The sequence below is a fragment of the Lycium barbarum genome, chromosome 5, assembly GCF_019175385.1.
Source record: "Lycium barbarum isolate Lr01 chromosome 5, ASM1917538v2, whole genome shotgun sequence".
NCBI classification, from domain to species: Eukaryota; Viridiplantae; Streptophyta; class Magnoliopsida; order Solanales; family Solanaceae; genus Lycium; species Lycium barbarum.
The window spans coordinates 94729199-94754127 of record NC_083341.1 but is presented as its reverse complement, the minus strand read 5'-3'; positions in this window follow the sequence as shown (position 1 = coordinate 94754127).

Sequence of the window (24929 nt, the reverse complement as noted above, 5' to 3'; positions counted from 1 at the left end):
CAAATATATACACAAAAGGAACAACCAATTAGCACCTCCGGAAGATATAGTGCTCTTCAGCTCGGCTAGTGACTCCTATCAGTTTGGACCGCTTTCCCGTCTACTTGTGGGCATGAACATAGCATCCAAAGAAATGGATGTCAGTACGAGCATTGTACTGAGTATGTAAGGAATACATCAAGAAATAAAGTAAGAATAAGAAAGTAATAATCGATAACTGCTTGCCTCTTAAGGCGGATCTATGCATGCATACTCATAAAGCATCATATAGTAAATTGCTGCGGAACGCGCAGCCCGATCCATATGTCATCATATGTTAGTGCCGAGGAACGTACGGCCCAATCCATAAATATAATAAGTTAGTGCCGAGGAACGTACAGCCCGATCCATAACCCATATATCCCGCGTCCGGGATGAAATCATGATATGCCAGCTGACCAGGTGGCTATGCGTCTATAGCGCCTCACCTTCCCCATATCCCGTGAATACATATACATATCATATACTTATACCATATACTTAGCATGCATGAGAGCCCAAGGAAAAGCTGCAAGTAAGTCGGAGTGACGTTAGGTCGAAAGCCTCCGATTATGTTATGGAGTAATCATCGTCGCTTTGTCTCACCTTGAGGGAACAATTATTATAAGGCGAGACTATCAATGAAGAATAGCATTAAAAGAAAACATAGAATAGCATCATGAACTTCATAAGGCATCCATTCATATACTTTGGAAGATTTAGAAATAAAGTAACCATCCATGAATAAATTGAGAAATCAGTAAATAGCTCGACGTTCTCGTATAGTCCTTGAAATCGTAAACTTGAAACTTTTAAACATAAGATTTGCTTTCATCATGGTCAGCGTAATAATATTCTCATTTTTGACATCATCATTGTTATTGAAAAACATATCCTTCGTCGTTATCATAAGAACTCACATAATCACAACCTTTGGTTTAGGAAAATTGAAGTACTTTGGAAAAACATTTATGGAATATCAAGAAGGAAATCGTGCTTCGGAATCTTAGACTATTTAACCTTTGATAACAAGGAAAAGATGGGATCATTTATGAAATCGTAAGCTAGGGATCATGCCTTTGAAAGAAAGGGAATAGCCTCACATACCTTCGACGTTTACAATTCTTATTTCTTGCTCGCTCTCCCTTAATGCACTCGTATATACCTTCAAGAGAATTCATGTCGTCGTTAGCTAAGTAATTATAAGAACGGACTACTATTTATAAGGAAAATTGGATAGCACTTCCTTCATTTCTAATAATTTTCCCATGTTTCACTTCAACTCTCATACATTCATAACGACACTCAAAAAATTACTTTCAACAATCACCACTTATACACTTTAAGAAAAATCTACCATTTTCCTCTAATTTCTCCACATCCATGGTTATAGCTCGTTATCACGTTTTCTCGTATATAATACTTATTTCATGGTCTAGATGTTATTTATAACATATTCACAACCGTAGCTTATCAACATTCATGACTCCATTCAACTACTATTCAATTGTGCCACTATTCACCCATGCAAGGCCCATTTTATATGTTCTTATACATTTCAAGTATCTAAGCCTTCCAATACCTTGAACCATATGGTATAGTCATGAAACATACCTTGGATGATGGTGGAACAGGCCTTGAGCAACAATACTCTTTTTATACCAAAACCCTATTTCAACCCTTTTGAGATTTCTTGAAGAAGATGACTTCCAATAGAGCCTCATGCACTTGCTTTCATGAATTAGATGATGATGATCTTGGTTTCCCTTTGATCTCTTGAATTTTGTAGATGAATAATTGGAGAGCTTCTAGTGTGTTCTTGAAGGTTGTATGAATGAAAAATGAAATAAAATGAGGCTTTGGTCCCTTTTAATAACTCAAAGTTGATCTTTAATGAATTCCAGTCGGGGTGAACAGTGGTCGTAAACCACAGTTTACGAGTTGTCCTCCCTGGTCGTATTTAAGCATGTCCAAAACAAAGAAGTTGGTTGAAGAATATTACAGTTTACGATCGAGGTTTACGGTCCGTAAAATAGTTTACGGCCCGTATTCCAAGTCGTATTTAAGCATTCCCACCCTTTAACAGAAAGTTGGAATTTGAAAGGCTGGAGGACGATGGTGGTTTACGGTCCGTAAATCACTTTACGGGCCGTAAATCACTATACGACCACTGGGCTGCATGAAATTCTACAACTTTTCCATTTCCAAAAATTCACGAATCATCACCCCTTGCTTAGTAAAACACCCCACACTCATACCTTTGTCGTTCTACTCCTTGTACATGTACGGGGACTTTTCCGAGGTGTAACATCAAGGCTCTGGCCTGAAAACCGTGGAGGTGCACTGGTCATAGAATAGCCCGAAGGTCTAGGGAACTGTTGCCTGTGTCCGCCTATGGACTCACTTATGGGCCCGAAGATCTGGCCCTCTTGCTATGTCCCCTATCCGGTTCACGTTCACTTCTCCACTGCTGTAGGTATCCTCTAAGTTCTGAGCATGTGCCTGAATGCGTGCAATATCCATACCGTCCTGAAGGGACGCAGTCAAGCATTTGTCCATCAGATGGGGCCGTAGGCCCTTTACAAATCGGTGTACCCTGTCGCCCATATCTGCTACCATGGCCGAAGCATACCTGGCCAAGGAGTTAAAACGGAGGCTATACTCTAGGGCATGCTTCCTTGCCTCAAGTTCAAAAATTTATCGGCCCTAGCCCGCCGAACTTCGGGAGGCATATAATGACGGAGAAAAGCATCAACAAACTCTTGCCATACCGGGGGAGGTGCGTTGGCTCCCCGTGAAGTCATCCATACTGTATACCACTGGATCGAGACATCTCTCAATCTATATGACGCTAGTTCCACCGACTCGGTGTCTGAAGCATGCATCAATCGTAGCGTCCTTAGCATACCATCAATAAATCCTGAGGATCCTCCTCCGGTTTTGACCCAAAGAAATTCGGAGGGTTCAAAGTAATGAAATCACGGGCCCTTGCACTAACAGCCCTATCACCATGCCCAGAACTTTGCCTCTGAGCCTGGGCCGCAACCAGCTGAGTCAACAAATTAATGGCCTCTTTCACATCTTGGCCAGAAGCATTCGGTGGAGTAGCTGGAGGTGCTGGAGCTGGGGCTGAGGCTCCCTCATGCTCCTCAGTAACAGGCACTGTCTGGGAGGATTGAGATCGAGCCGCACTCTGGGACTCACTTTCCTCTACTACCGATGGCGGTGCTCTTTCAGCCCGCTTTTCTGCCACCGTGTTGCCCTTTTGGGCTGCCGTAGCCTTTTTCTTTTTAGGCATCTCTGAAATACACAACACACGATTAAGGAACAAGAATATCTTACATCATAGCTCTATGGCAAGATTCTTCTGAAGAAAGAAGGTCATTCATTCCTAAAATGTCTGCAACTTCTTGTTTATAAGTGTGGCGTGCAACACACCCATAACCAAGACTCTACTAGACACGGCTCGTAGAAACACCCTAGGACTAAACTGCTCTGATACCACTTTTGTCACTACCCGACTAGGGGGCCGCGACGAGCACCCGGTGCTAGCCCACTCGGGCACCCTCTTAGCTTACTCTTATGCTTACATCTAGGTTAGCCACGTAGTTAGACATACATTTCCATTCATTCATCAACTAGTCCCATTGGACGACAACCTTTTTAATCATCATAGGCATCTGTGCCATAACAATGTACATGGGCCGACGAGGCAAACAAAATGACATACAAAATATAGGCTGACAAGGTCGGACATATCTAACAATATACACGTGACTACGAGCCTCTAAGAAGAGTATAATATATCACATGAGCGGGACAGGACCCTGCTATGCCTATAATTACATACACAAAAGAAGAAGTACCCAAAAGCTACGGCTCCGAAAGAAATGGAGCTCTGCTATGTAATCTCTGAATAAGCAGCTATGGATCAAGTCTGTCTCCCTGTGCACCTGCGGGCATGACGCAGTGTCCACAACAAAAGAACGTCAGTACGAAGAATGTACTGAGTATGTAAAGCATGATCAACATCGATATATAAGCATAATGAACAACCATTGAAATAGCATAGGAGGGGAGACAATAATATCATCGTCATAGTACTTACCTGCCTTTCGTAGGACTTTCCATTTTTCATACGTATTAGTACACCTACGTCATCATCCGTATTCCATAATAGTACTCGTACCATACTTGTGCTCATATTCGTATACATGTCCTTATTCGTATTCTTATACATAGTCTTATCACATTCATATTCGTATTATATACATAGTCATTTCATATACATAGCACTTACATAGCATACCCGACCTCATAGGATCGGTGTTTTATACATACTTGGCCAACCAAGGCTCAAGGTTACTCATACCTGGCCCTACCAAGGCTTCAGGGTTATCCGTACCATCTGCAAAGGTGTGCGCGTGTTTTGTAATCGTATACATACATACATATATATAATCATATACTCTACTCGGCACCATAGGCTCAGGGTTTAATTATAGCCCTTCATAGGCACATATAAGCATGCTAGCCCGTAGGCACCTTTCAACATAGTTATTATTATCATCGTCATCACTTTCGCTACATCTATATCTTATGCTTACTTGTCATATGGGGTGAGTAGTACAATCGTAGTACATATCGAGGATCGTGAGCTTATGAGCTCAGAATGTCAATCATTTGAATACAACATACTCATATAGAGGATTTAAGAGTTTGGCCAAGGAACCATGCCTTATGAAAGAAGGGTTAGCCTTACATACCTTTTCGTCGGACTATTCTACACTTGCACGCTTCCTTCCAATGCTAGCGTCTATACCTTCATTAATATCATAACAATGGCCATTAGTCATTCACATTATCCACATTATCTAGATTCCTTAATTTGCCTCTAATTCACCCATATTCATGGTCATAACATCCAACTTCGTCCATTCGTCTAAAGTGTCTAGTTCACGATCTTAGTACCATTTATAATACATTCATATCACAACACAACAACATTCATGATTCAATTCAAACTATTCCTCAAAATGTCACTAATCATCATTCATGACCTACTTGACCATATTTTCTACAATCCATGTATTTCAACTTTTCAATACCTAAAACATCATGTAAGAATCATGAATATTACCTTAGAAGTTGTAGGAACAAGCTTTGGTTAATAATACTCCACTTTGAGCAAAACCCTAGTTTTTCTCCATTTGGATTTCTTGACATAGATGATCTTTGATGATGTTCTTACTCCTGATTCACCTTGTTTTATGTTGTTGATCCTCAAATATCCTTGAAAACTTGTATAATAAATGTAGAGAGAGGTTTTAGAGAGAAGTGGTGTAATGTTGTAATGAAATAAAACAAGTGTTGGTCCCTTTATTTAATGACTTGCAAAAATCTGAGCTGGGTGAACAGTGGTCGTACATGGAGGTTTACGGTCCGTATTCCATTTTACGGACCGTCCCTCGTGGTCGTCTTTAACCATAACAGAACCAGAAAACTCAGGCTGCCAACATGGTGAATTACGACCATGGTTTACGGGCCGTAAAGAACTTTACGGTCCGTCCTCCTGGTCGTATTTTACCACTCCTCAACTGGGCAGAAAGGTGAAACCTTGCATGGCAATTTACGACTGCCAGTTTACGGACCGTATACCTATTTACTGTCCGTATTTTGCACTTTACGACCACTGGACAGATTTCAAATTTGTAACTTTTCATATTTCTTAGACTTCTCATTTTAATCACCCACGTCCATGCACATGCATTACTCACCTTATATCTCATCTTAATTTAGCCAACTTTCTCATCTCACATCGGATACCTTCAAAATCTCGCCTAAGGTCATCAAACGTCGTTTCTTGCTCATGGACATCATGCACTCATACTTATCACTAGTTCGTTCACCTACATACCAACGGGAAAAAAATTTCCAAGGTGTAACAACCGTCTTGCCCTTTTGGGCTGCTGTAGCTTTTCTCTTTCTAGGCATTTTTGAAATACACAACACCCGATTAAGGAAAAATAATTTCTTATATCACAGCTCTATCACACGATTCTTATGAAGAAAAAAGGTCATTTATTCCTAAAATGTCCGCAGCTTCTTGTTTATAAGTGTGGCGCGCAACACACCCATAACCAAGACTCTTCTAGACACGGCTCGTAGACACACCCCAGGACTGAACTGCTCTCATACCACTTTTATGACGACCCGTCTAGAGGACCGCGACGAGCGCCCGGTGCTAGCCCACCCGGGCACCCCTTGGCTTGCACTTATACTTACATCTAGGTGAGCCACATAATTTAACATACTTCTATTCATTCAACATGCTAGTCCCAATGGACAACAATACCTTTATATCATGATTGGCATCTATGCCACGTCAATGTACATAAGCCCACAAGGCTAACAAAATGATATACAAATTATAGGCTAACAAGGCCAGACATATCTAACCATATACACATGACTACGAGCCTCTAAGGAGAGTATAACACATCACATGAGCAGGACAGGACCCCGCTATGCCCATAATTATGTACACAAAAGAATAAGTACCCAAAAGCTATGGCTCCGAATGAAATCGAGCTCTGCTAGGTGGTCTATGAGAATACCCCTATGGATCGAGCCTGTCTCCCTGTGCACCTGCGGGCATGACGCAGCGTCCTCAAACAAAAGGATGTCAGTACGAAGAATGTGTTGAGTATGTAAAACATTATCAATATTAATGTTTAAGCATAATAAACATCATAAGAAATAGCACAAGATGGGAGGTGGTAATATTATCGCCATGGGAACTTACTTGCCTTTCATAGAAACTTTCCATTCTAATGTGTGTTTGTGCTCCTACCTCCATATCCGTATCCATATTCGTATCCGTTCCACATTAGTACTCGTATTCATATACATACCCTTATTTACATTCATATTGTATACATAATCACATCACGTACATAATTATATCATATACATAGCGTTTACATAACATACCCAACCTCGAAGGTTCGGTGTGTCACATACCCGACCATAGCTAGGCTCGGTGGTCATACATACTTGGCCAACCAAGGCTCAGTGTTATACATACCTGGCCCTACCAAGGCTCAGTGTTATCCATACCCAACTGCAATGGTGTGCGCGCGTTACGTAAACATACATACATATACATCTATAAATATACTACCCGACCATATAAGCTCGGTGTTTCATAGTAGCCATACAAGGGCATACATACATATAGCTCATAAGCATCTTTACTATTATCAATACTATCATCATCGTCATCGTTATCGTCATCGCTATTACCATTATAGTCGTCATCAATATCATCATCATTTATCACACTTATCTTTATAGGGTTACTCGTCATACAAAAAACTTAGTACAATCGTAGCATATCAAGAATCGTGAGCTTAATAGCTCAGAAGATTGAATCATTTATGAGAAATCACAGACTTATGGAAGATTTTGATGTTTGGTTAAAGAACCATGCCTTATGAAAGAAGGGTTAGCCTTACATAACTTTTCCGTTCGACTATTTACCACTTGCACGTTCTCTTTCAACGGTTGCATTTATACCTTCATTAAAGTCATACTATCGTTAGAATCGACAACTAGCACACATGACTAAAGCTAGAGAAAATCGGACAGCATCTCCTTTATTTATACAACATTCCTCCATATCGTAATTCAACTCCCAAACGTCAACAATACATTCACAATACCCTAACAATGGCCATTAATCATTTACATTATCTAGATTTCTCAATTCACCCATATTCATGGTGTCACGACCCGACTCGGGGCCGCGACAAGCACCCGGTGCTAGCCCACCCGGGCACCCTCTTAGCTTACTCTTATGCTTACATCTAGGTGAGCCACATAATTATACATGCATTTCCATTCATTCGTCAACTAGTCCCATTTGGACAACAGCACATTTATATCATCATAGACATCTATGCCACGTCAATGTACACGGGCCAACGTGGCAAACAAAATGATATACAAAACATAGGCCGACAAGGACAAACACATCTACGCACACACACACATGTCTACGAGCCTCTAAGAGTATAACATATCACATTACCGGGACAGGACCCTGCTATGCCAATAATTATATACACAAAAGAATGAATACCCAAAATATATGGCTCCGAAGGAAATGGAGCTCTCTATGTAATCTCCCAATAGGCAGCTATGGATCAAGTCAGTCTCCCTGTGCACATGCGGGCATGACGCAGCGTCCACAAACAAAAGAACGTCAGTACGAAGAATGTAATGAGTATGTAAAGCATAAGCAACATCAATAAATAAGCATCATGAACAACATATGAAATAGCATGGGAGGGGGAGACAATAATATCATCGTCATAGCACTTACCTGCCTTTCGTAGGACTTTCCATTTTTCATACGTATTTGTACACCTACGTCATCGTCCGTATTCCACAATAGTACTCGTACCATACTTGTGCTCATATTCTTATACATGTCCTTATTCGTATTCTTATACATAGTCTTATCACATTAATATTCATATTATATACATAGTCATTTACATAGCATTTACATAGCATACACGACCTCATAGGATCGGTGTTTCATACATACTTGGCCAACCAAGGCTCAAGGTTACTCATAGCTGGCCATACCAAGGCTTCAGGGTTATCCGTACCATCTGCAGAGGTGTGCGCGCGTTTCGTAATCGTATGCATACTTTATACATATGCATATACATATATCCTACCCGGCGTTATAAGCTCGGGGTGTCATTATATCCCTTCATAGGCACATGTAAGTTAATAGCCCGTAGAAACCTTTAGCATCATTATTATTATTATCGTCATCACTATCATCATCATTTTCGCTACATCTATAACTTATGCTTACTCGTCATATAGGGTGCGTAGTACAATCGTAGCACATATCGAGGATCGTGAGCTTATGAGCTCGGAGTGTCACGCATTTGGATACAACATACTCAGATAGAGGATTTATGAGTTTGGCCAAAGAACCATGCCTTATGAAAGAAGGGTTAGCCTTACATACCTTTTCGTTGGACTATTCTACACTTGCACGTTTCCTTCCAATGCTGGCGTCTATACCTTCATTAATAAAATAACAATGGCCATTAGTCATTCACATTATCCACATTATCTAGATTCGTTAATTTGCCTCTAATTCACCCATATTCATGGTCATAACAACCAACTTCGTCCATTCGTCTAAAGTGTCTAATTCATGATCTTAGTACCATTTATAATACAATCATATCACAAAACAATAACATTCATGATTCAATTCAAACTATTCCTCAAAATGTCACTATTCATTATTCATTTCTCGTCTGGGCAGAAAGTTGAAGTCTTGCATGGTAATTTATGATTGCCAGTTTACGGACCGTATACCAATTTATGGTCCGTATTTGCACTTTACGACCACTGGGCAGATTTCAAATCTGTAACTTTTCATATTTCTTAGACTTCTCATTTTAATCATCCACATCCATGCACATGCATTGCTCACCTCACCTTGCCTTATCTTAGCCAACTTTCTCGTCTTACGTCGGATTCCTTTGAAATATCGCCTAAGGTCATCAAACGTCGTTTCTTGCTCATGGACATCATGCACTCATACTTATCACTAGTTCGTTCACTGACGTACCAACATATCTTTTTTTCGAGGTGTAACATTCTTTCCCCCTTAAGAACATTCGTCCCCGAATGTTAAAGTGCTCGAGAATTCTACAAATATTTCGCCAGAGTTTCCCTTATAATATGGTGCTACCATCCGGCCACAAAAACCCATAATATTGATGCCATACAGGGCCACAACATAATAACATAAAATTTTGACCACACATGACCCAAAAGCATAAAAGGAAAATATACATACCTTATGATCTCGACGTCTCATCTTGGGCTTCTTCCAAGGGCTGAAATAAATGTGGGTATTTGGATCGCATACTTTCTTCTGCTTCCCATGTCATCTCCTCTCGTTTACTACTTCTCCATAGAACCTTAACCGAGGCCACCTCTTTGTTTCTAAGCCTCCGTACTTGCCTGTCTAATATGGCAATGGGTACCTCTTCATAAGTCAATTTCTTTGTCACTTGCACAACATTTACTGGGATGATCCTAGTGGGATCTCCAACACATTTTCAAAGCATCGAGACATGAAATACTAGATGGACTGACTCCAATTCCGGAGGTAGATCTAACTCATAGGCCACTTTGCCTAGTTTGCGCACAATTTCATATGGTCCAATATACCGGGGACTATGCTTCCCCTTTTTGTCAAATCTCATAACGCCTTTCATTGGCGACACTTTCAAGAATACCCAATCCTTCACTTTGAACTCCAAGTCTCTTCGACGATTATCCGCATAGGACTTCTGACAACTTTGAGCTGCTAGCAACCGATCTTGTATAAGCTTGACTTTCTCTATAGCTTGCTGGACCAAGTCTGGTCCTATCCATTTAGTTTCTCCGGTTTCAAACCACCCAATTAGGGATCTACACTTTCACCCATATAAAGCTTCATATGGTGCCATTTGAATGCTGGAATGATAAATATTATTGTAAGAAAATTCAATGAGTGGCAAATGATCATCCCAATTTCCTCCAAAATCTATCATACATGCTCGTAACATATCCACAAGAGTCTGAATAGTACGTTCAGCTTGTCCATCGGTCTGGGGATGAAAGGCCGTGCTAAGGCTAACTCGGGTCCCTAAACCCTCTTGGAAAGATCTCTAAAACTTAGCCGTAAACTGAGTCCCTCTGTCGGAGATAATAGATACCAGGACGCCATGGAGTTTTACTATCTCGTTAAGATAAAACTTCGCATAATCTTCTGCCTCATAGGTCGTCCTGACCGGTAAGAAATGAGCTGACTTGGTGAGTCTATCCACAATCACCCATATGGAATCATACTTACGTCGAGAACGGGGTAAGCCTGAAATGAAGTCCATGTTAATCACTTCCCACTTCCAAGTTGGGATTTCTATAGCTTGCAACAATCCACCCGGCTTTTGGTGTTCAATCTTCACTTGTTGGCAATTACGACACTGAGCTACGAATTCCGCTATATCTTTCTTCATCCCATTCCACCAATACATAGACTTAAGATCATGATTCATGTTCGTCGCTCCGGGGTGAACGGAATAACGGGAACTATGAGCTTCTCTCAAAATCTGGTGGCGCAAACTTGCCACATCCGGAACACATAATCTTCCTCTACATCAGAGAACTCCGTCTCCTGAAATATAAAACGATGACTCCTTTTTCTAAGGGACTGTATCTCTGTATTGCATTAGCATGGGATCCTCATATTGTCGCTCTTTTACTTCCGCTACTAGCGATGAAACTGCTGAATTCTGAATAGTAGATCCGCTGCTACCTGAGTCCACTACTCGGACTCCTAGGCTAGCTAATTGTTGAAGCTCGCGGGCCATCTCTTTCTTTTCTGGTCGTACATCACTTAGACTTCCCATCGACTTACGGCTAAGAGCATCAGCCACCACATTTGCCTTTCCGGGGTGGTACAGGATCTCAACATCATAGTCTTTTAGCAACTCTAGCCATCGTCGTTGCCGCAAATTCAACTCTTTCTACTTGACGATGTATTGAAGACTCTTATGTTCTGTGTAAATATCCACGTGGACGCCATAAAAGTAATGTCTCCATATCTTTAATGCATGGGCCACCGCGGCCAATTCTAAGTCATGGGTAGGATAATTCGGCTCATGTTTCCGCAATTGCCTTGAAGCATACGTAATCACTTTGCCATGTTGCATCAACACACAACCTAGCCCAATACCTGAAGCGTCGCAATACACAACGTATCCTTCCAATCCCTCTGGTAGTGTCAGTACTGGGGCAGAAGTCAACCGCCCCTTTAACTCTTTGAAACTACGTTCATAAGCATCTGTTCATTGAAACTTGGCTGATTTCTGTGTCAACATTGTGAGTGGTGCAGAAATAGAGGAAAAACCTTCAACGAAGCTCCTGTAATAACCTGCTAAGCCCAGAAAGGTACCAACCTCAGTAGGAATTGTGGGTCTTGGCCAAGTCTTCACGGCCACAATCATTTGACTATCCACTCGAATACCATCGGCTGCCACAATATGCCCTAAAAATGCCACTGAGTTCAACCAGAACTCTCATTTGGAAAACTTTGCAAACAATTCTCGAGTTCGAAGAACTCCAAGGACGATACACAAATGATCCGCATGTTCTGCTTTGGATCTAGAATACACCAAAATATCATCAATGAATACGATTATAAATAAGTCCAGAAAGGACCTGAACACATTATTCATCAAATCCATAAATACCACTGGCGCATTAGTTAGCCCAAATGACATCACCCGGAATTCAAAATGACCATATCTTGTTCAGAAAGCTGTCTTGGGGATATCTTTCTCCCTTACTCTCACTTGATGATACCCGGACCTCAAATCAATCTTTGAAAACCATTTGGCACCTTGCAATTGATCGAACAAGTCATCAATCCTCAGGAGAGGATATTTATTCTTAATCGTCACCTTATTCAACTACCTATAATCAATGCACATTCTCAAGGATCCATCTTTCATTCGGACGAACAATATGGGTGCTCTCCACGGGGATGAACTAGGCCTAATGAAGCCTTTATCAAATAAGTCCTTCAATTGCTCCTTCAACTTTTTCAATTCTGCGGGTGCCATTCTATAAGGAGGAATAGATATAGGTTTAGTGCCTGGCAACACATCAATGGCAAAATCAATCTCCCGTTCGGGAGAGAGGCCTGGAATCTCTTCCGGGAACACATCCGGAAATTCGTTCACTACGGGAACTGACTGAAGAGTCGGCGATTCAACTTCTACATCTTGAACTCGCACTAGATGATAAATGCATCCTTTCGTGATCATCTTCCTTGCCTTTAGATAGGAAATAAATCTACCTTTTTGGTGAGGCCGCATTCCCTTTCCATTCTAAGACTGGTTCTCCCGGAAACTGGAAACGAACTATTTTCATTCGGCAATCAACATTGGCATAAAAAGAAGCCAACCAATCCATGCCCATAATAACATCAAAATCTACCATTTCTAGCTCATGCAAATCAATCATGGTACGACGGTCACAAATCGTGACTATACAATCCCTACATACTTGGCTCGCTATTACCGATTCACACACGAGTGTGGACACCTCAAAAGGTTTGATCGACTCCGGCTCAACTATAAATTGACCCACAATATAATGAGTAACATATGATAACGTGGAGCCCGGATCAATCAAAGCATATACATCATGAGAGAATACCGATAATATACCTGTGACAACGTCAGGAGAAGACTCTAGATCTTGGCGTCCAGCCAAGGCATAAATACGGTGTTGAGGGTCGCTAGTACTGGAGCTCTGCCTCTACCTCTACCATGGGCAACTGGCACATGTGAACCTGGCCCCGTAGGGCGTACAGATGCCGAAGATCCGACTACCGACCCTGATGGTTGGGTCCTACCTCTACCATGTACTGAGGGGCAATCACGCATAATATGGCCTGGTCGACCACATGAATAAAAAACATCTGAACCCAATCGGCATTGACCCCAATGCGACTTCCCACACCGGGAACATCGTGGTATAGGTGGCCTTGACTGGCCTGAATCACCTCTAAACTGGGACCCCGAATAACTCTGACTCGGCCCGGGATGAGTAGATCTATCAAGGCTCTGGCCTGAAAACCGTGGAGGTGCACTGGTCATAGAATAGCCCGAATGTCTAGAGAACTGTGGCCTGTGTCCGCCTCTGGACTCACTTATTGGGCCCGAAGATCTGGCCCTCTTGCTATGTCCCCTATCTTGTTCACGTTCACTTCTCCGCTGCTGTAGGCTTTCCTTTAAGTTCTGACCATGTGCCTGAATGCGTGCAATATCCATACCGTCCTGAAGGGACGCAGTCAAGCATTTGTCCATCAGATGGGGCCCTAGGCCCTTTACAAATCGGTGTACCCTGTCGCCCATATCTGCTACCATGGCCGAAGCATACCTGGCCAAGGAGTTAAAATGGAGGCTATACTCTAGGGCACTCATGCTTCCTTGCCTCAAGTTCAAAAATTTATCGGCCCTAGCCCGCCGAACTTCTAGAGGCATATAATGACGGAGAAAAGCATCAACAAACTCTTGCCATACCGGGGGAGGTGCGTTGGCTCCCCGTGAAGCCATCCATACCTTATACCACTGAATCGAGATATCTATCAATCTATATGACGCTAACTCCACTGACTCGGTGTCCGAAGCATGTATCAATCGTAGCGTCTTTAGCATACCATCAATAAAATCCTGAGGATCCTCCTCGGATTTTGACTCAAAGAATTCCGGAGGGTTCAAAGTAATGAAATCACGGGCCATTGCACTAACAGCCCTATCACCATGCCCTGAACTTTGCCTCTGAGCCTAGGCCGCAACCAACTGAGTCAACAAAATAATGGCCTCTTTCTCATCTTGGCCAGAAGCATTCGGTGGAGGAGCTGGAGCTGGGGCTGAGGCTCCCTCATGCTCCTCAGTAATAGGCACTGTCTGGGAGGACTGAGATCGAGCCGCACTCTGGGACTCACTTTCCTCTACTACCGGTGGCGGTGCTCTTTCACCATATTTTTCTACCACCGTCTTGCCCTTTTGGGCTGCCATAGCCTTTTTCTTTTTAGGCATCTCTGAAATACACAACAGACGATTGAGGAACAAGAATTTCTTACATCATAGCTCTATCGCACGATTCTTATGAAGAAAGAAGGTCATTCATTCCTAAAATGTCCGCAGATTCTTGTTTATAAGTGTGGCGCGCAACACACCCATAACCAAGACTCTTCTAGACACGGCTCGCAGACACACCCTAGGACTGAACTGCTCTGATACCACTTTTGTCACGACCCGACTCGCGGCCGCGACAAGCACCCGGTGCTAGCCCACCCGGGCATCCTCTTAGCTTACTCTTATGCTTACATCTAGGTGAGCCACATAATTATACATGAATTTCCATTCATTCGTCAACTATTCCCATTTGGACAACAACACATATATATCATCATAGGCATCTATGCCACGTTATTGTACACGGGCCAACGTGGCCGACAAAATGATACACAAAACATAGGCCGATAAGGCCAAACACATCTACCCATACACACACATGTCTCCTAGCCTCTAAGAGTATAACATATCACATTAGCGGGACAGGACCCCGCTATGCCCATAATTATATACACAAAAGAACGAGTACCCAAAAGATATGGCTCCGAAGGAAATGGAGCTCTCTATGTAATATCCGAATAGGCAGCTATGGATCAAGTCTGTCTCCCTGTGAACCTGCGGGCATGACGCAGCGTCCACAAACAAAAGGACGTTAGTACGAAGAATGTACTGAGTATGTAAAGCATGAGCAACATCAATAAATAAGCATCATGAACAACATATGAAATAGCATAGGAGGGGGAGACAATAATATCATCGTCATACCACTTACCTGCCTTTCGTAGGACTTTCCATTTTTCATACGTATTTGTACACCTACGTCATCGTCCATATTCCATAATAGTACTCGTACAATACTTGACCATATTTTCTACAATCCATGTATTTCAACTCTTCAATACCTTAAACATCATGTAAAAATCATGAATCTTACCTTAGAAGTTCTAGGAACAAGCTTTGGTTAATAATACTCCACTTTGAGCAAAACCCTAGTTTTTCTCCATTTGGATTTCTTGACCTAGATGATCTTTGATGAAGTTCTTACTCTTGATTCACCTTGTTTTATGTTGTTGATCCTCAAATATCCTTGAAAACTTGTACAATAAATGTAGAGAGAGGTTAAAGAGAGAAGTGGTGTAATGTTGTAATGAAATAAAACAAGTGTTGGTCCCTTTATTTAATGACCTGCAAAAATCTGTGCTGGGTGAACAGTGGTCGTCCATGGAGGTTTACGGTCCGTATTCCATTTTACGGACTGTCCCTCGTGGTCGTCTTTAACTATAACAGAACCAGAAAACGCAGGCTGCAACATGGTGATTTACGACCATGGTTTACGGGCCGTAAATCACTTTACGATCCGTCCTCCTGGTCGTATTTTACCATTTCTCAACTGGGCAGAAAGTTGAAACAATGCATGGCAATTTACGACTACCAGTTTACGGACCGTATACCAATTTATGGTTCGTATTTTGCACTTTAGGACCACTGGGCAGATTTCAAATCTGCAACTTTTCATATTTCTTAGACTTCTCATTTTAATCACCCACGTCCATGCACATGCATTGCTCACCTTATATCTCATCTTAATTTAGCCAACTTTCTTATCTCACATCGGATACCTTCGAAAGCTCGCCTAAGGTCATCAAACATCGTTTCTTGCTCATGGACATCATGCACTCATACTTATCACTAGTTCGTTCACTTACGTACCAACGGATTGTTTTTTCGAGGTGTAACATTCTTCCCCCCTTAAGAACATTTGTCCCCGAATGTTAAAGTGCTCGGGAATTCTACAAAACTTTCGCCAGAGTTTCCCTTATAATATGGCGCTACCATCCTGCCACAACAACCCATAATATCGATGCCACACAGGGCCACAACATAACAACATAAAATTTTGGCGACACATGACCCAAAAGCATAAAAGGAAAATATACATACCTTATGATCTCGACGTCTCAGCTTGGGCTTCTTCCAAGGGCTGAAATAAATGTGGGTACTTGGATCGCATAATTTCTTCTGCTTCCCATGTCATCTCCTCTCGTTTACTGCTTCTCCATAGAACATTAACCGAGGCCACCTCTTTGTTTCTAAGCCTCCGTACTTGCCTGTCTAATATGGCAATGGGTACCTTTCATAAGCCAATTTCTCTGTCACTTGGACATCGTTTACTGGGACGGTCCTAGTGGGATCTCCAACACATTTTCAAAGCATTGAGACATGAAATACTGGATGGACTGACTCCATTTCCGGATGTAGATCTAACTCATAGGCCACTTTGCCTATTTTGCGCACAATCTCATAGGGTCCAATATACCGGGGACTAAGCTTCCCCTTTTTGCCAAATCTCATAACACCTTTCATTGGAGACACTTTCAAGAATACCCAATCCTTCACTTTGAACTCCAAGTCTCTTTGATGATTATCCACATAGGACTTCTGACGACTTTGGGCGGCTAACAACCGATATTGTATAAGCTTGACTTTCTCTATAGCTTGCTGGACCAAGTCTGGCCCTATCAATTTAGTTTCTCCGGTTTCAAACCACCCAATTGGGGATATACACTTTCGCCCATATAAAGCTTCATATGGTGCCATTTGAATGCTGGAATGATAACTATTATTGTAAGCAAATTCAATGAGTGGCAAATGATCATCCTCCAAAATCTATCATACATGCTCGTAACATATCCTCAAGAGTCTGAATAGTACGTTCAGCTTGTCCATCGGTTTGGGGATGAAATGTTGTGCTAAGGCTAACTCGGGTCCCTAAACCCTCTTGGAAAGACCTCCAAAACTTAGCTATAAACTGAGTCCCTCTGTCGGAGATAATAGATACCGGGACGCAATGGAGTTTTACTATCTCGTTAAGATAAAGCTTCACATAATCTTCGGCCTTATAGGTCGTCCTGACCGGTAAGAAATGAGCTGACTTGGTGAGTCTATCCACAATCACCCATATGGAATCATACTTACGTCGAGAATGGGGTAAGCCTGAAATGAAGTCCAAGTTAGTCACTTCCCACTTCCAAGTTGGGATTTCTATAGCTTGCAAGAATCCACCCGGCTTTTGGTGTTCAATCTTCACTCGTTGGCAATTAGGACACTGAGCTACGAATTCCGCTATATCTTTCTTCATCCCATTCCACCAATATATAGACTTACGATCATGATACATCTTCGTCACTCCGGGGTGAATGGAGTAACGGGAACAATGAGCTTCTCTCGAAATCTGGTGACGTAGACCTGCCGCATCAGGGACACATAATCTTCCTCGGCATCGGAGAACTCCATCTCCTGAAATATCGAACGAGTTCTCCTCTTTCTGAGGGAGTGTATCTCTGTACTGCATTAGCATGGGATCCTCATATTTTCTCTCTTTTACTTCCGCTACAAGCGATGAAACTGCTGAATTCTGAATAGTAGCTCCGCTGCTACCTGAGTCCACTACTCGGACTCCTAGGCCAACTAACTGTTGAAGCTCACGGGCCATCTCTTTCTTTTATGGTCGTACATCACTTAGACTTCCCATCGACCTACGGCTAAGAGCATCAGCCACAACATTTTCCTTTCCGGGGTGGTACAGGATCCCCCCATCATAGTCTTTTAGAAACTCTAGCCATCATTGTTGCCGCAAATTCAACTCTTTCTGCTTGAAGATGTATTGAAGACTCTTATGATCTGTGTAAATATCAACGTGGACACCATATAAGTAATGTCTCGATATCATTAATGCATGGACCACCGGGGCCAATTCCAAGTCATGGGTAGGATAATTCTGCTCATGTTTCCGCAATTGCCTTGAAGCATACGCAATCACTTTGCCATGTTGCATCAACACACAGCCTTGCCCAACACCTGAAGCGTCGCCATACACAACGTATCCTTCCAATCCCTCTGGAAGTGTCAGAACTAGGGCAGAAGTCAACCGACCCTTTAACTCTTGGAAACTCCGTTCACAAGCATCCGTCTATTGAAACTTAGCTGATTTCTGTGTCAACTTTGTGAGTGGTGCAGAAATAGAGGAAAAACCTTAAACGAATCTCCTGTAATAACCTGCTAAGCCCAGAAAGCTACGAACCTCTGTAGGAGTTGTGGGTCTTGGCCAAGTCTTCACAGCCTCAATCTTTTGACTATCCACTCGAATACCATCGGTTGCCACAATATGCCCTAAAAATGCCACTGAGTTCAACCAGAACTCATATTTGGAAAACTTTGCAAACAATTCTCGAGTTCGAAGAATTCCAAGGACAATGAGTAAATGATCCGCATGTTCTGCTTCGGATCTAGAATACACCAAGATGTCATCGATAAATACTATCACAAATAAATCCAGGAAGGGCTTGAACACATTATTCATCAAATCCATAAATACCGCTGGCGCGTTCGTTAGCCCAAATGACATTACCCGGAATTCAAAAAATGACCATATCTTGTTCTGAAAGCTTTCTTACGGATATCTTTCTCCCTAACCCTCACTTGATGATAAATACAACCTTTCGTGATCATCTTTCTTGCCTTTAGATAGGAAATAAATCTACCTTTTGGTGACGCCGAATTCCCCTTCCATTCTAGGAGTGGTTCTCCCGGAAATTGGAAACAAACCATCTTCATTCGGCAATCAACATTGGCATAACAAGAAGCCAACCAATCTATGCCCATAATAACATCAAAATATACCATTTCTATCTCATGCAAATCAATCATGGTACGACGGTCACAAATCATGACTATACAATCCCTATATACTAGGCTAGCTATTACCGATTCACCCACGGGTGTGGACACCTCAAAAGGTTTGATCGACTCCGGCTCAACTATAAATTGACCTGCAATATAAGGAGTAACATATGATAACGTGGAGACCGGATCAATCAAAGCATATACATCATGAGCGAATACCGATAATACACCTGTGACCACGTCAGGAGAAGACTCTAGATCTTGGTGTCCAGCCAAGGCATAAATACGATGCTGAGGGTCGCTAGTACTGGGAGCTCTACCTCTACCTCTACCATGGCCAACTAGCGCATGTGAACCTGGCCCCGTAGGGCGTACAGATGCGGAAGATCTGGCTACCGACCCTGATGGTTGGGTCCTAACTCTACCATGTACTGAGTGGCAATCACGCATAATATGGCCTAGTCTACCACATGAATAGCCAACATCTGAACCCAATCGGCATTGACCCCAATGCGACTTCCCACACTGGGAACATTGTGGTATAGGTGGCCTTAACTGGCCTGAATCACCTGTAAATTGGGACCCCGAATAACTCTGACTCGGCCCGGGATGAGTAGATCTATCAAGGCTCTGGCCTAAAAACCGTGGAGGTGCACTGGTCATAGAATAGCCCGAATGTCTAGGGAACTGTTGCTTGTGTTCGCCTCTGGACTCACTTATTGGGCCCGAAGATCTGGCCCTCTTGCTATGTCCCCTATGCTGTTCACGTTCACTTCTCCGCTGCTGTAGGCTTTTCTCTAAGTTCTGAGCATGTGCCTAAATGCGTGCAATATCCATACCATCCTGAAGGGACGCAGTCAAGCATTTGTCCATCAGATGGGGCCCTAGGCCCTTTACAAATCGGTGTACCCTGTCGCCCATATCTGCTACCATGGCCGAAGCATACCTGGCCAAGGAGTTAAAATGGAGGCTATACTCCAGGGCACTCATGCTTCCTTGCCTCAAGTTCAAAAATTTATCGGCCCTAGCCCGCCGAACTTCTGGAGGCATATAATGACAGAGAAAAGCATCAACAAACTCTTGCAATACCGGGGGAGGTGCGTTGGCTCCCCGTGAAGCCATCCATACTGTATACCACTGGATCGAGGCATCTATCAATCTATATAATGATAGTTCCACCGACTCGGTGTCTGAAGCATGCATCAATCGTAGCGTCCTTAGCATACCATCAATAAAATCCTGAGGATCCTCCTCCGGTTTTGACCCAAAGAAATCCGGAGGGTTCAAAGTAATGAAATCACGGGCCCTTGCACTAACAGCCCTATCACCATGCCCCGAACTTTGCCACTGAGCCTGGGCCGCAACCAACTGAGTCAACAAATTAATAGCCTTTTTCACATCTTGGCCAGAAGCATTCGGTGGAGGAGCTGGAGGTGCTGGAGGTGGGGATGAGGCTCCCTCATGCTCCTCAGTAATAGGCACTATCTGGGAGGACTGAGATCTAGCTGCACTCTAGGACTCACTTTCCTCTACTACTGATGGCGATGCTCTTTCAGCCCGCTTTTCTGCCACCGTCTTGCCCTTTTGGGGTGCTGTAGCCTTTTTCTTTTTAGGCATCTCTGAAATACACAACACACGATTAAGGAACAAGAATTTCTTACATTATAGCTCTATCGCACAATTCTTATGAAGAAAGAAGGTCATTCATTCCTAAAATGTCCGCAACTTCTTGTTTATAAGTGTGGCGCGCAACACACCCAGAACCAAGACTCTACTAGACACGGCTCGTAGACACACCCTAGGACTGAACTGCTCTGATACCACCTTTGTCACGACCCGACTAGGGGGCCGCGACGAGCACCCGGTGCTAGCCCACTCGGGCACCCTCTTAGCTTACTCTTATGCTTACATCTAGGTGAGCCACGTAGTTAGACATACATTTACATTCATTCATCAACTAGTCCCATTGGACGACAACATCTTTAATCATCATAGGCATCTGTGCCACAACAATGTACATGGGCCGACGAGGCAACAAAATGACATACAAAATATAGGCTGACAAGGCCGGACATATCTAACCATATACACGTGACTACGAGCCTCTAAGAAGAGTATAATATATCATATGAGCGGGATAGGACCCCGCTATGCCCATAATTACATACACAAAAGAATAAGTACCCAAAAGCTACGACTCCGAAAGAAATGGAGCTCTGCTATGCAATCTCTGAATAAGCAGCTATGGATCAATTCTATCTCCCTGTGCACCTGCGGGCATGACGCAGCGTCCACAACAAAAGGACGTCAGTACGAAGAATGTACTGAGTATGTAAAGCATGATCAACATCGATATATAAGCATAATGAACAACATATGAAATAGCATGGGAGGGGGAGACAATAATATCATCATCATAGCACTTACCTGCCTTTCGTAGGACTTTCCATTTTTCATACGTATTTGTACACCTACGTCATCATCCGTATTCCAAAATAGTACTCGTACCATACTTGTGCTCATATTCGTAGACATGTCCTTATTCGTATTCTTATACATAGTCTTATCACATTCATATTAATATTATATACACAATCATTTCATATACATAGCATTTACATAGCATACCCGACCTCATAGGATCGGTGTTTCATACATACTTGGCCAACCAAGGTTCAAGGTTACTCATACCTGGCCCTACCAAGGCTTCAGGGTTATCCGTACCATCTGCAGAGGTGTGCGCGCGTTTCATAATGGCATACATACATACATACATATATATAATCATATACTCTACCCGGCACCATAGGCTCGGGGTTTAATTATAGCCCTTCATAGGCATATATAAGAATGCTAGCCCGTAGGCACCTTTTAACATCATTATTATTATCATCCTCATCACTATTATCATCACTTTTGCTACATCTATATCTTATCCTTACTCGTCATATGGGGTGAGTAGTACAATCGTAGTACATATCAAGGATCTTGAGCTTATGAGCTCGGAATGTCAATCATTTGAATACAACATACTCATATAGAGGATTTAAGAGTTTGGCCAAGGAACCATACCTTATGAAAGAAGGGTTAGCCTTACATATCTTTTCATCGGACTATTCTACACTTGCACGCTTCCTTCCAATGCTAGTGTCTATACCTTCATTAATATCATAACAATGGCCATTAGTTATTCACATTATCCACATTATCTAGATTCCTTAATTTGCCTCTAATTCACCCATATTCATGGTCATAACATCCAACTTCGTCCATTCGTCTAAAGTGTCTAGTTCACGATCTTAGTACCATTTATAATACATTCATATCACAACACAACAACATTCATGATTCAATTCAAACTATTCCTCAAAATGTCACTAGTCATCATTCATGACCTACTTGACCATATTTTCTACAATCCATGTATTTCAACTCTTCAATACCTTAAACATCATGAAAAAATCATGAATCTTACCTTAGATGTTGTAGGAACAAGATTTGGTTAATAATACTCCACTTTGAGCAAAACCCTAGTTTTTCTCCATTTGGATTTCTTCACTTGGATGTCCTTTGATGATGTTCTTACTCTTGATTCACCTTGTTTTATGTTGTTGATCCTCAAATATCCTTGAAAACCTGTATAATAAATGTAGAGAGAGGTTTTAGAGAGAAGTGGTGTAATGTTGTAATGAAATAAAACAAGTGTTGGTCCCTTTATTTAAAGACTTGCAAAAATCTGAGCTGGGTGAATAGTGGTCGTCCATGGAGGTTTACGGTCCGTATTCCATTTTACGGATCGTCCCTCGTGGTCGTCTTTAACCATAATAGAACCAGAAAACTCAGGCTGACAACCTGGTGATTTACGACCATGGTTTACAGGCCATAAATCACTTTACGGTCCGTCCTCCTGGTCGTATTTTACCACTTCTCAACTGGGCAAAAAGTTGAAACCTTGCATGGCAATTTATGACTGCCAGTTTACGGACCGTATACCTATTTACGGTCCGTATTTTGCACTTTACGACCACTGGGCAGATTTCAAATTTGCAACTTTTCATATTTCTTAGACTTCTCATTTTAATCACCCACGTCGATGCACATGCATTGCTCACCTTATATCTCATCTTAATTTTGCCAATTTTCTCCTCTCACATCGGATACCTTTGAAATCTCGCCTAAGGTCGTCAAACGTCGTTTCTTGATCATGGACATCATGCACTCATACTAATCACTAGTTCGTTCACTTACGTACTAACGGATCTTTTTTTCCGAGATGTAACAACCGTCTTTCCCTTTTGGGCAGCTGTAGCTTTTCTCTTTCTAGGCATTTTTGAAATACACAACACCCGATTAAGGAAAAAGAATTTCTTATATCACAGCTCTATCGCACGATTCTTACGAAGAAAAAATGTTATTTATTCCTAAAATGTCCACAGCTTCTTGTTTATAAGTGTGGCGCGCAACACACCCATAACCAAGACTCTTCTAGACACGGCTCGTAGACACACCCTAGGACTGAACTGCTCTGATACCACTTTTGTCACGACCCGTCTAGAGGGCCGCGACAAGCGCCCGGTGCTAGCCCACCCGGGCACCCTTTGGCTTGCACTTATACTTACATCTAGGTGAGCCACATAATTTAACATACTTTTATTCATTCATCATGCTAGTCCCATTGGACAACAATACCTTTATATCATGATTGGCATCTATGCCACATCAATGTACATAAGCCAACAAGGCTAACAAAATGATATACAAATTATAGGCTAACAAGGCCAGACATATCTAACCATATACACATGACTACGAGCCTCTAAGGAGAGTATAACATATCACATGAGCGGGACAGGACCCCGCTATGCCCATAATTATGTACACAAAAGAATAAGTACCCAAAAGCTATGGCTCCGAATGAAATGGTGATCTGCTAGGTGGTCTCTGAGAATACCCCAATGGATCGAGCCTGTTTCCCTGTGCACCTGCGGGCATGACGCAGCGTCCACAAACAAAAGGACGTCAGTACGAAGAATGTACTGAGTATGTAAAGCATGATCAATATCAATGTCGAAGCATAATAAACATAATAAGAAATAACACAAGATGGGAGGTGGTAATATTATCGCCATGGGAACTTACTTGCCTTTCATAGAAACTTTCCATTCTAATATGTGTTTTTGCTCATACCTCCATATCCGTATCCATATTCGTATCCATTCCACATTAGTACTCGTATTCGTATACATACACTTATTTACATTCATATTGTATACATAATCACATCACGCACATAATCATATCATATACATAGCATTTACATAACATACCCGACCTCGAAGGTTCAGTGTGTCACGTACCCGACCATAGCTAGGCTCGGTGGTCATACATACCCGGCCCTACCAAGGCTCAGTGTTTTCCATACCCAACTGCAATGGTGTGCGCGCGTTACGTAAACATACATACATATACATCTATAAATATACTACCCGG